Genomic DNA, 12,299 nt, shown 5'->3' on the forward strand with positions numbered 1-12,299 from the left:
TGCTTCAAAACACGTCGGTGCTACAGAAACACCATCGGTTTCTGAAGGCGTTTTCAGACCGACGACTCTCACCATTAAAACGTTTTCTAAGTCGAAGACTCCTCCTAAATCTAAAAGGACTGCACTTCAGTCTCCTGTTCAAGGCCCCATGCCTAAGAAACAGATGCTCAAAATGGCTGAAGATTTGATTTCTTTAATCAGGAGTTCCCAGCCCCCTCCTGACAAAAGGCCTAGACAAGAGGAAGATTATGCATCCTCTGAGCAAATGTCCATTTCTTCAGACTCCTCTGAGGACCAAGACTACTCCTTCTCTCCTTATGAAGATTCTGATGCTGAGGACTCTATTCCCTCAGCTTCTCCTCCTGAAGACTACTCCTTTGGGGAAACCTTACACACTATGAGGGAACATTCTCACTGGGAAGGTCAGGACTACTCTGATTCAAAGAAAAGGCTCAGAGAGTTTCTTTTACTCCCCCAACACAGACCACTTGCCATCCCACCAGTTTTGGACATTGTGGATGATGTCTATTTAGAATCCAGTTTCAACCCAGACTCTCTACCTCCTGCTCCGGCTAAGCCTGACAGATACTATAGAGTGCCTGATTCCCACAAATTTCTTTACAAAAGCACTGTAGCTGACCCAGAGACTATCTCACAGGGTCCCAAGGGGGCTAAGGCTTCTATGGCTAAAAACCCAGTATCTTCTGAGAGGGATTCCAGAGCACTAGACAGGTGGGGGAAAAAGGTTTGCACCTCAGCCACACTAGCTATGAGGGCACCGAATTGTCAATTTCACATGCTTAAGTATCAGCAATTTCTAATCTCTCAGTTAAAGCAAAGAATAACCTCTCTCCCTCAACAATCTGAATTGAAAGAAGTACAGGATCTGCTGCACGCCACTGAGCAGGTAGGCAAACATACCTTACAATGTGGGTTTGATTCTTTGGAGGCCTCCTGCAGAGCAGCTGTCACTGGGTCTGTTATACATAGGCATGCTTGGTTAAAGGAACAAACTCTGCCTGATCATGTTAAAGCAAAACTACTAGATGCTCCCTTACAGCAGGATGTTCTTTTTGGAGTTAAAGCAGAAGTAGTTTTAAAGAAAATGGAAGATAAGGCAAAATCTATGCAGACAGTCAAAGATTTCCTACAAGTACAACCCTCTCGCTTCAGCAGAAACTGGCCAACAAAAATTTGGTCCTTTCCAGCCACTACACTACTAAATACAGACGCCCAAGGGGCAGAGGACAACCACAAGCCCAGTATAAACCTCGCCAATGGGGCTCTACAACACAGAAGGGAGGAGAAGACAGGTCTCAAACCACTAGAAGGCAAACTCAATTACTTGCACCTCATCTGGCAAAGCAATACTCTCTTGGCAGCCCCCTTGGGGGGAAAACTCGCACTTTTTGCAGACAACTGGCACATTGTCACAAAGGACAAATGGGTCCTAGACATAATTTTACGAGGATACAGATTCCACTTTCACACCTTGCCAATGAAAAGAGGAATGCCAAACCTGCCACAAAATCAATGGGCAGAGGCACAAAAGCAAATTACAGCTCTCACGGATATGAGAGCCATTCAACTGGTACCTACTCGAGAGCAAGGCCAAGGATTTTATTCAAGACTCTTTCTAGTGCCCAGAAAGGATAATGCCTGGAGACCAATTCTGGACCTTTCAATTCTAAACACTTACTTACAAGTACCCAAATTCAAGATGCTAACACTATAGCAGCTACTTCCCATGTTGGGCAAGAAAGCATGGCTAGTAACGTTGGACCTCAAGGAGGCATACCTGCATGTCCCTATCAGACAAAGTTGCAGAAGATACCTCCGTTTCATTGCAGGTTCAACCCATTACCAATTCTCTGCACTGCCCTTTGGCTTATTTACTGCGCTCAGAGTTTTCACAAAATGCCTGGCACCAGTAATTACATACTGCAGACAAAGAGGAATTCAAATATATCCATACCTGGATGACTGCCTCATCCAAGCAGAAAGCAAAGACATTCTCTTACATCATCTGGCCTTTGTAAAGCATCTACTAAACTGTTTGGGGTACACAGTAAACGAAAAGAAGTCAAAACTAGTACCCTCACAAAAAATGACATTCCTGGGTGCCAGCTTGAATACAACTGCCCAGAAGGCTTATCTTACGCCAGACAAGCAACTACAACTGACTCAATATTTCAAGACAGTGGCAACAAAGACCCAATTAACTGCAAGAAAAATTCTGCAGGCTTTGGGCTTTATGGCATCTTGCATACTAATGATACCATTTGCAAAGCTGCATATGAGGAAATTACAGTGGTACCTAAAAAGCGTATGGTCTCAACACAGCCAGAGCTTGGACACAATGATATCTCTCATTCCCTGCCTACAACAGGAATTTCTATGGTGGTCACAGGCATGTCACCTCAACAAGGGTCAGCCTTTCACCTTGCCCCCAGCCAGGCGAACTACCACAACAGATGCTTCAGACTACGCCTGGGGGGCACACATGGCAGGACAATGCATTCAAGGCCTATGGACTGCAGATCAAAGAAATCTGCACATAAATCAGAAAGAGATGCTAGCTGTACAGAAAGCTCTGAAAGCCTTCAAGGATCTATTACATCCAGGACAAGTTGCAATAAAGACGGACAACACCACAGTAATGTGGTACATAAACAAACAAGGGGGTACACATTCTTACCCTCTATGCAGGCGAGCAATGACCTTATGGAACACAGCTCTGGCCTACCACGTCCAGTTACAAGCTCAGTTCCTGCCAGGACAGAAGAACACATTGGCAGACGACCTCAGCAGAAACATCAAGGATCCCCCCACGAGTGGAAACTAGATCCACAAATATTTGCAATGATAACTCAAAAATGGGGCCTTCCAGACATAGACCTGTTTGCCAGTCCTCAAAACTATCAACTGACAAAATTTTGTACAAGGACATTTCACCATCAAGCTTGGAAAGTGGACTCTCTCTCTTTCAGTTGGAAAAACCTGACAGTATATGCTTTCCCTCCATTGCCTCTCCTCACAAAGGTTCTTTTGAAAGTCAAAAAGGAGAGACCATGACTGATTCTCATAGCCCCAGACAAGGGGGTACACATTCTTACCCTCTATGCAGGCGAGCAATGACCTTATGGAACACAGTTGGTATCCGCTATTGAAAAATATGGCCCACAGCCCACCATGGATTTTGCCTCAAATCCCCCATTTGCTCACACAACAAAACAACCAGATTCTTCACAGCCAGCTGAAAACTTTAAATCTGGCTGCATGGCAAATCATCTAAACATCCAACCAGCACCTCTTTCACAAGCAGTTCTGGATGTTATTCTGGAAGCCAGGAGGCCAAGCACCAGGAAGGCTTATTCGGACAAATGGAAAAGGTTTTGTGCCTGGAACCAAGCTAAAGGCCAAGACACAATTCAGCGTCACATGCCCCACATTCTACAGTATTTAGCTGAGATGTTGCACAAAGGACTTTCCTTTTCCTCAATTAAAATCCATGCTTCAGCTATTTCAGCTCACTACAACACGGATCCACCTTTATTTTCACATCCTCTTCTAAGGCAGTTCCTCAGAGGGGCAAAAAACATTAGACCACCCAGGAGAGTTCCTACACCAACATGGGACCTCAATTTTGTTCTGGAAAAACTAATGCTACCTCCCTTTGAACCAGCTTTCTCTGTAGATCTACAGTTCCTATCATGGAAGACTGCCCTGCTGCTAGCAATAACTTCAGCTAGAAGAGTCTCAGAGCTACAGGCACTAATGGCAGTGGAACCTTTCCTCATTTTTCAACAAGACAGTGTTTCTCTATGAACTAATCCTTCCTTTATGCCTAAGGTGGTTTCCAGTGTAGCTTTAAATCAAACCATCCACTTACCCACCTTCTTCCCCAATCCACAGAACAAAGGTGAGAGACTCCTGCATTCCTTGGACATTCACAGGCAGCTCCGTGACTATTTGGACAAAACTAAGGCTTTCAGAAAATCTGACCAGCTCTTTGTATCCTATGCTACAGCTTCTCAAGGGAAGGCTATATCAAATCAAACCATTTCTAAATGGATAGGTCATTGCATACTTTTCTGCTATACCCATCATGGGAATCCAGTTCCTGCTACCATTAGATCCCACTCTACCAGGGCAACAGCTACCTCTACAGCCTTTCTCAGGGGGGTTCCAACCAAGGAAATTTTAGAAGCTGCAACTTGGAGTTCAGTACACACCTTTAACAAACACTATCTCTTACCTCTTTACTCTCAAAGTCCAGGGCGGGCTTCACCACTGCAGTTTTGCAGGGCCTTATAGCCTCCACTAACCCTCTATGATACCTCCCCCCTACCTAAGCTTTGGGATTCAACCCAAGTGTGATGACTGCAGCAGGGTAACACGATGAACATAGTACAGTTTTGCACCTACCATAAATGTAGATGTTCGAGTGTTCACCCTGCTGCAGTCCAGGTTCCCCCGCCTCCATCCCCTCTGATCTACTGGCTAAATCTCTTCTATGCTTTATAGCTGAAGGGATTTTGTGTTTGTGCTGTGGATGTTCATCGTGCATACAGCTGCAGTAATCACATATGGGTTCTCTGCCGTCAGGCGGTCCCTCGGTCGGCCGAATTCCAAAGTCTAGGTCCGGCGTCGGTTGTTGTCGCTTTCTCTCCTGACGTCAGTGCGACAGGGGTATATAAGACACAGCCAATGCCATATTCTCCAGTCTATTTTGCCGCGCGGTGCCCGAAGCAGAAGCAGTTCGCAAGTGCCGGTCGGCCAGCTCCTGAATTTACGAAAAATTGGAAACCGAAGTCTTCTTTAAAGCTAAGTACCCCGTTGGGGAAATTTTCTTGCCTCAGACCGATGTCAGACAAAGTTAACAATTGTATTTCTTGTGGGAAGCAAATACCACATAAGGACTTCCATTCCCTCTGCATACCTTGTTTAGGCCCAGACCACGACGTCTCGGGCTGTCGCTTTTGTGCTACTTTCAATAAATGCACTATTAAGCATCGGGCGGAGTTCACCCAACATTATTTTGGTAAAGCCTTTGATTATAAAATGTCGTCGGAGACTCCGACTACTGTTTTGTCCAAAAAACGCAAGGACAAGGACAAACACGCAAGGTCCGCGGTCTCCACCGACACCACGCCAAAACCGGCTGCACATGGTCCGGTTCTCAGCGAGATTCCTTTGCAGTCCCTGACTACCGACGACACTTCTTTGGCGGTGTCTTCTGTACCCGAGACCGCAGGTGCCTCGGCCCTTACTCAGACTACAACCACCGAAGCCACTGTGAGTGTTGAGTCTCCTAATGTGGACGGGTCCACTTCCACCCAGGGTGTCTTTAGGCCCTCATCTTCCTTTTCCATTAAAGCCTTTACTAAGTCCAAATCAGCCATGCATCCCAAGAGGCCTGTTGCTCAGGGCCCATCCCCAGGCCCCATGCCTAAAAAGCAGATGCTTAAAATGGCTGAGGATTTAATTACCCTTATCAGGGGTTCCCAACCCCCTCCAGACAAGAGACCCAGAGTGGAGGAAGATTCTCCCTCTTCTGAACAGGGCTTCATTTTCTCAGAACATTCTGATGTAGAGGAGCACTCGTACTTCCCTTATGAAGATTCGGATGCAGAACAGTCCATTCCTTCTGTATCTCCCCCAGTGGATTTCTCTTTTGGGGAAACCTTGCACACCTTGAGGGAGCACTTCCATTGGGAAGGCCAAGACTTTTCTGATTCCAAGAAAAGGCTTAGGGAATTTCTTTTGTTACCTCAACACAGACCACTGGCTATACCTCCTGTCTTGGACATACTTGATGATGTTTACTCGGAGGCTTGTCTTAATCCGGATTCCCTGCCTCCTGCCCCAGTCAAACCTGATAGGTACTACAGAGTTCCTAACTCTCACCAATTTCTTTTCAAAAGCCATAATGCTGACCCTGAAACCATTTCTCAAGGCCCCAAGGGAATGAAGGCCTCTACTGCCAAGAATCCACTACCTTCCGAAAGAGAATCTAGATCCTTAGAAAGGTGGGGGGAAAAGGTATAGACCTCGGCCACCCTAGCCATGAGGGCCTTAAATTGTCAGTTCCATATGCTTAAATACCGGCAGTTTCTGTTATCTCAATTAAGAAATAAAATGTCTCAACCTGAACAACCAAATTTGAAGGAATTGCAGGATATGATGCATAGTGCAGAACAAGTGGGTAAACACACCTTACAATGTGGCTATGATGCCTTAGAGGCCTCAAGTAGAGCTGCTGTTACAGGATCAGTCATTCATAGACATGCTTGGCTTAGAACAAAGCTTGCCTGATCATGTTAAAGCTAAACTACTAGATGCGCCTTTACAAAAGGATGTACTATTTGGTACTAATGCTGAGGAGATACTACGGAAAATGGAAGAAAAAGCTAAATCTATGCAAATTGTCAAGGCTTTTCTACAGGTACAACCACCTCGTTTTAGCAGAAATTGGCCTTCTAAAAACTGGTCCTTTCCAGCCACGGACAAGCCCCAAAGAGGTAGATACAGGCGCACAAGGGGCAGAGGACAATCTCAAGGATCATATAGAGGCAGACAATGGCAAACTCCAGCACCAAGAGGTGGCAAAGACAGTGCACAACAATACAGAAAACAAACCCAATGACTTCCTCCTTTTCATGCCAAGCAAGTCTCAGCTGGCAGCTCCCTTGGGAGGAAAGCTGGCATTATTTACAAGAAATTGGCATATTATCACAACAGACAAATGGATCCTGGACATTATAAACAGAGGCTACAGATTTCATTTCCACACTCTTCCAAAAATGAGAGGCATGCCAAACCTGCCACACAATCAAAGGGCAGAGGCACAAATACAAATTTCAAAACTCATGGACATGAAAGCTATTCAAGAGGTACCTACTCACGAACAAGGTCAAGGTTTTTATTCCGGACTATTTCTGGTACCCAGGAAAGGAACTGACTGGAGACCCATTTTGGACTTATCCATCCTAAATACATTTCTACTCGTACCAAAATTCAAGATGCTCACATTACAGCAGCTTCTTCCCATGCTGGGCAAGGGGTTTTGTCTGGTAACATTGGACCTCAAGGAGGCATACCTGCATGTCCCAATCAGACAAAGCTGCAGAAGATACCTCAGATTTCTTGCAGGTTCAATCCACTATCAATTCTCTGCATTGCCCTTTGGCTTATCTACTGCGCCCAGAGTATTCACGAAATGCCTGGCATCAGTAATCGCCTACTGCAGACTTCAAGGGATACAAATTTACCCTTATTTGGACGACTGCCTGATCCAAGCGGACAGCAAGCACAAACTTCTGGAACATCTGGCTTATGCAATACGGTTACTGAATTCTCTGGGATACACAATCAACAAAGAGAAATCCAGGCTAACACCATCTCAGAAAATAACTTTCCTGGGTGCCAACTTGGACACAAACACCCAGATGGGCCTACCTTACACCAGAAAAACAGGGGCAACTAACTCAGTACTTCAAAATACTAGCAAATTGTACCAGGCTTACTGCAAGGAAAATCCTGCAGGCTCTGGGCTTCATGGCATCTTGCGTTCTTTTAATCCCATGTGCAAAGTTGCATATGAGAAAACTTCAATGGTACCTAAAAAACCTATGGTCTCAGCACAGCCACAATTTGGAAACAATAATACCAATAATTCCATGTTTGCAAAAGGAATTTCTATGGTGGGCCCAAGCATGTCAAACAAACACAGGTCTCCCATTCTGCAAACCTCAAGCAAATCAAGTCATCACAACAGACGCCTCAGATTACGCCTGGGGCGACATGACAGACAGGTGCATTCAGGGCAAATGGTCCCAAAAGGAAAAGCACCTTCACATCAACCAAAAGAAATGCTAGCAGTGATAAATGCAATTACAGCATTCAAGGACCTCCTGCATCCAGGACAATTATTGATAAGAACAGACAACACCACAGTAATGTGGTGCATAAACAAACAAGGAGGAACACATTCATACCCCCTGTGCAGACTAGCCATGACACTTTGGAACTTGGCTCTGGAATGGCAAATCGAACTTCAAGCACAGTACTTGCCAGGTTTAGAAAACACGCTGGCAGACAGTCTAAGCAGAAATATGACAGATCCGCACGAATGGAAGTTGCATCCTCAGGTGTTTACAAAGATAATCCAGGCGTGGGGAAGGCCAGACATAGATCTCTTTGCCTCCCACAGGAATCATCAATTGGAAAAGTTTTGTTCAAGGACCTTCCATCCAAAGGCCTGGAGAGTGGATGCCCTTTCTTTCAGTTGGACAGCATGGACAGTGTACGCTTTCCCACCTCTGCCTCTTCTGCCCAAGGTGCTCTTGAAAGCAAGAGCAGACAGACCGAAGATGATACTGATTGCTCCAGACTGGCCAAGACAGCACTGGTACCCACTCCTGAGGAGCCTAACACATACTCCTCCCTGGATTCTACCTCTAATGCCTCTTCTGCTGACTCAGCACAGCTACAAAACTCTTCACAGTCAGCTGAAAACACTCAATCTCGCTGCATGGAAAATTCCTTAACACCACAACAGATCCTACTCCCCAAAGAGGTGCAGGACGTCATTCTGGAGGCCAGAAGGCCATCTACTAGAAAGGTGTACTCCGCAAAATGGAAACGGATTTGCTCCTGGAATGAGAAAAAAGGCCAGGATCCTAGAAAACTAAATTTGCCTCAGGTATTACAGCATCTAGCTGAGCTGCTGAACAGTGGGCTTTCATTTTCCTCCATAAAATCCATGCCTCAGCCATTTCTGCAGAATTCAACACGGATCCACTGTTATTCTCTCACCCACTTTTAAAACAGTTCCTCAGAGGGGCTAAGAATGTAAGACCACCAAGGAAACAACCAGTGCCAGCCTGGGATCGTAATTACATTCTAGAAAAATTAACATTGCCTCCCTTTGAACCAGCTGCCTCAACAGATTTGCAATATTTGTCCTGGAAAACAGCTTTCCTTCTGGCCATTACCTCTGCTCGTAGGGTTTCGGAGCTACAAGCCCTCATGGCTGTGCGGCCCTTTCTCATCTTCCATCAGGACAGGGTTTCCCTTCGAACCAATCCGTCATTTATGCCTAAAGTGGTATCCAGGGTAGCTTTGAATCAAGCCATACACTTGCCTACCTTTTACCCCAATCCTCAAAACAAAGGGGAAAGGCTGCTACATTCCGTAGACATCCATAGACAGCTACGTTATTATTTGGACAGAACAAAGCCTTTCAGGAAATCAGAACAACTCTTGGTGTCCTATGCTGTAGGAGCTCAAGGGAAGCCTGTTACCAAACAGAAAATTTCAAAATGGATAGGCCACTGCATACGATTTTGTTACTCCTATCATGGGAAATCTGTCCCTACAGGCATCAGATCCCACTCCACCAGGGCCACAGCTACCTCTACAGCCTTCCTCAGAGGAGTTCCTACCAAAGATATTTTGGAGGCAACCACTTGGAGTTCTGTGCATACCTTCACAAAACACTACCACCTGCCTTTATATTCCAAAACTAGAGCAGGCTTTGCCACTGCTGTGTTGCAGGGCATTCTGGCTCATCCCAGTTCCACCTAGTGCCTACTACCCTGTGCGTAGCTTTGGGATTCTACCCATATGTGATTACTGCAGCTGTATGCACGATGAACATAGTACAGTTTTGTACCTACCATAAATGTAGATGTTCGAGTGCTAATACAGCTGCAGTACAGGTTTCCCTCCCTCCTTCCCCTCTTGGAAAAGGACTAGTGGCTAACACCTCCTCATACAACCTAATTTGGGTTATCCTCCTATGGTGTATTTGCTTGCAACTACTGTTTTTTGATTACATTGCATTGCTTGAATATATTTTTATATATAATTTATGTTTTGCCTTCCTTCTGGGGGCACCTGACATCTGGGGCAAGAAAAGACTGAAGAATATGGCGTCGGCTGTGTCTTATATACCCCTGTCGCACTGACGTCGGGAAAGAAAGCGACAACAACCGACGCCGGACCTAGACTTTGGAATTCGGCCGACCAAGGGACCACCTGACGGCAGAAAACCCATATGTGATTACTGCAGCTGTATTAGCACTCGAACATCTACATTTATGGTAGGTACAAAACTGTACTTTACTCCTTTTGGCACCTGACATCTGGGGCAAGAAAAACTGAAGAAAATGGCGTCGGTTGCATTATATATACCCCTGGCGCACTGACATCAGGGAAGAGGCGACAGCAACCGACGCCGGACCAAGACTTTGGAATTCCGGCTGACTGCGGGACCGCCTGACGACAGGATAACCCAAGTGTGATGACTGCAGCAGGGTGAACACTCGAACATCTACATTTATGGTACAAAACTGTACTTTGTAATATGGCCTAGAGTTTTTCATGATTTACAGAAGTTTTGCTATAGTCAGTGCAATACATATAGATGTCTTTTTGGTGCCCTTTTGAATTTTCAAGGATCCATCTTGCATCTGCTGCGGTGTATCTTGTTCTGCTTTTTGCACTTCTAGCAGTTCTCATTCCAAGTATGTTGTAACTTCCACAGAAAAATAGTAAGACTGTTACTGGCATGTGGTATGTGGTATCATAACGGTTGTAGGAAATTTTCCACAAGCAAGTTGGCTCACCTTTCTTCAGAACTGGCATAAATGCAGATCTCTTCCATTCAGTCAGCAGCAGTGCTGTCTTCAGTCTTCCTGGCACAGCTTTGTGAATATTGAAGCAGCTGCATCCAATTGCTGTAAAATGTCATGTCCCTATGCTTTGTTCTTTGATAGAGCATCTAGTGCTACTGCTTCTTTCATCTGATCAAAAAGTGTAAATTGAAGTGGTTGTTGATCAGTTTCATATTTATATAACTCAGTATACTTTCCACCTTTAATATTGTCAACGTCCTTCAACATGGATCCCTGAGCATTTTTAACATTCCAGTTTGAGATTACAGTTTTCTTTTTAACTGTGTTTAGCAAGCAGATGTTGCTCTTCTAGTGTTCTCCGATTCATTTTCCCTGCACACATCATTGCAGTACTTTTTTGTCTCATCTTGTAATGTTGGAAATTGACTAAGTTCCTCAATTGCCCATCTGCCTCCACTAGCTTTAGCTTCCATTCTTTTCAGAGTACTTTTCAAAGTCTTATTAGTTATCTATAAGTTCATAGGTAGGTACTAGGCTAGCTGCCCTTGCGGGCCATTTTTAAGCCTAGCCAATTTTCTTTTTATGCTTGAAATAACCTATCCCATTTGATTGGAGATTAGCCATACCCATTCCTTGGTCAATAATTGCATATTACCCCTAATGAGAATAACTGGCTTCTTACCATAGATAATTTGAGGGGACTCGTGCATGAAATAATGCATTTAGGAGCTGCCTCTGTCCATTAGTGGTAAAAGGCAGTTTTGGGGTAAATATTTTGTTTCCTCTCAGTAAGTCTAAGTTGTGCTTGAAAATAGATAAGGACTAATTTTGTTTTAAGTGAATAGTGGTCTGTTCCACAGCAATGGTATCCTCTGCAAAATATACCTTTTCCTCCAAACCGTTCTGTTGATATTGCAGAAGAGGTTTAGATCTTTAGACTTAGTATTTCTGATGCCATATGACTTGTTGATGTGCAGTAAATCCATTAGTAATGGGTCTGAGGATGTCTTGCATGCCAGACATGAGTCACCTGTTAGCAGTCTGTAGGATGCCAAATATAGTGACAGGGCTTTGAGTTTATCCATGTAGGACTTATTGTTTAAGCTTCATATCCTTGTAGTAAGGTATTTCTGTGGGTATTCCAGTTGTTGCATGTGTCTAGACAGATGCATGGCAAAGGGGACATTATTTTCAATGATTGGCCTAATGAGGGCTGAGTAAAGGGGGACAATGACAGCCTTAGATCTAGACACAATCCCTTTGTTTATAAGTTGTGCAATATACAAGGACTTTCGTACAGCAGTAGACACATGTTGGTCAAAAGGTAGGTTGCTGTCCACATAATTTCAAAATCTTGAGTAACTGGGTCAACTATTGAGACATATTGACAATGTGGTAGTTCCATGCTAGTTCCCTGGCATAGATGACTTCCCAAAGGGTACAATAATGCATTTTTTGGCATATGGTTTCAGACCATAATTTTGGCACCATTTATTTATTTAAGACAAACCCTTCCTGCAGGATTGCTAAGTCTTTTGGGAATTCAGTGACTGCTCATAGTTTGCAGTCATCTGATATTATTTTTTAATTTCTATAAACAATTTTAATTTAAGTTTCTCGGTTGATAGTAAGGTACTCAGCAGCCCATATGTTTAG

At 44.4% G+C, this 12,299-nt stretch overlaps 1 protein-coding gene across 4 annotated transcripts in view; it reads left to right on the forward strand.

The window, feature by feature from the left end:
• The window catches only part of EHBP1 (EH domain binding protein 1), a 3,513,379-nt gene that overhangs the window by 1,515,949 nt on the left and 1,985,131 nt on the right, over nucleotides 1-12,299 (forward strand). The gene's annotated exons all lie outside the window — the stretch shown is intronic.

The sequence above is a fragment of the Protopterus annectens genome, chromosome 1.part2, assembly GCF_019279795.1.
Source record: "Protopterus annectens isolate FY-2018-M chromosome 1.part2, PAN1.0, whole genome shotgun sequence".
NCBI classification, from domain to species: Eukaryota; Metazoa; Chordata; order Ceratodontiformes; family Protopteridae; genus Protopterus; species Protopterus annectens.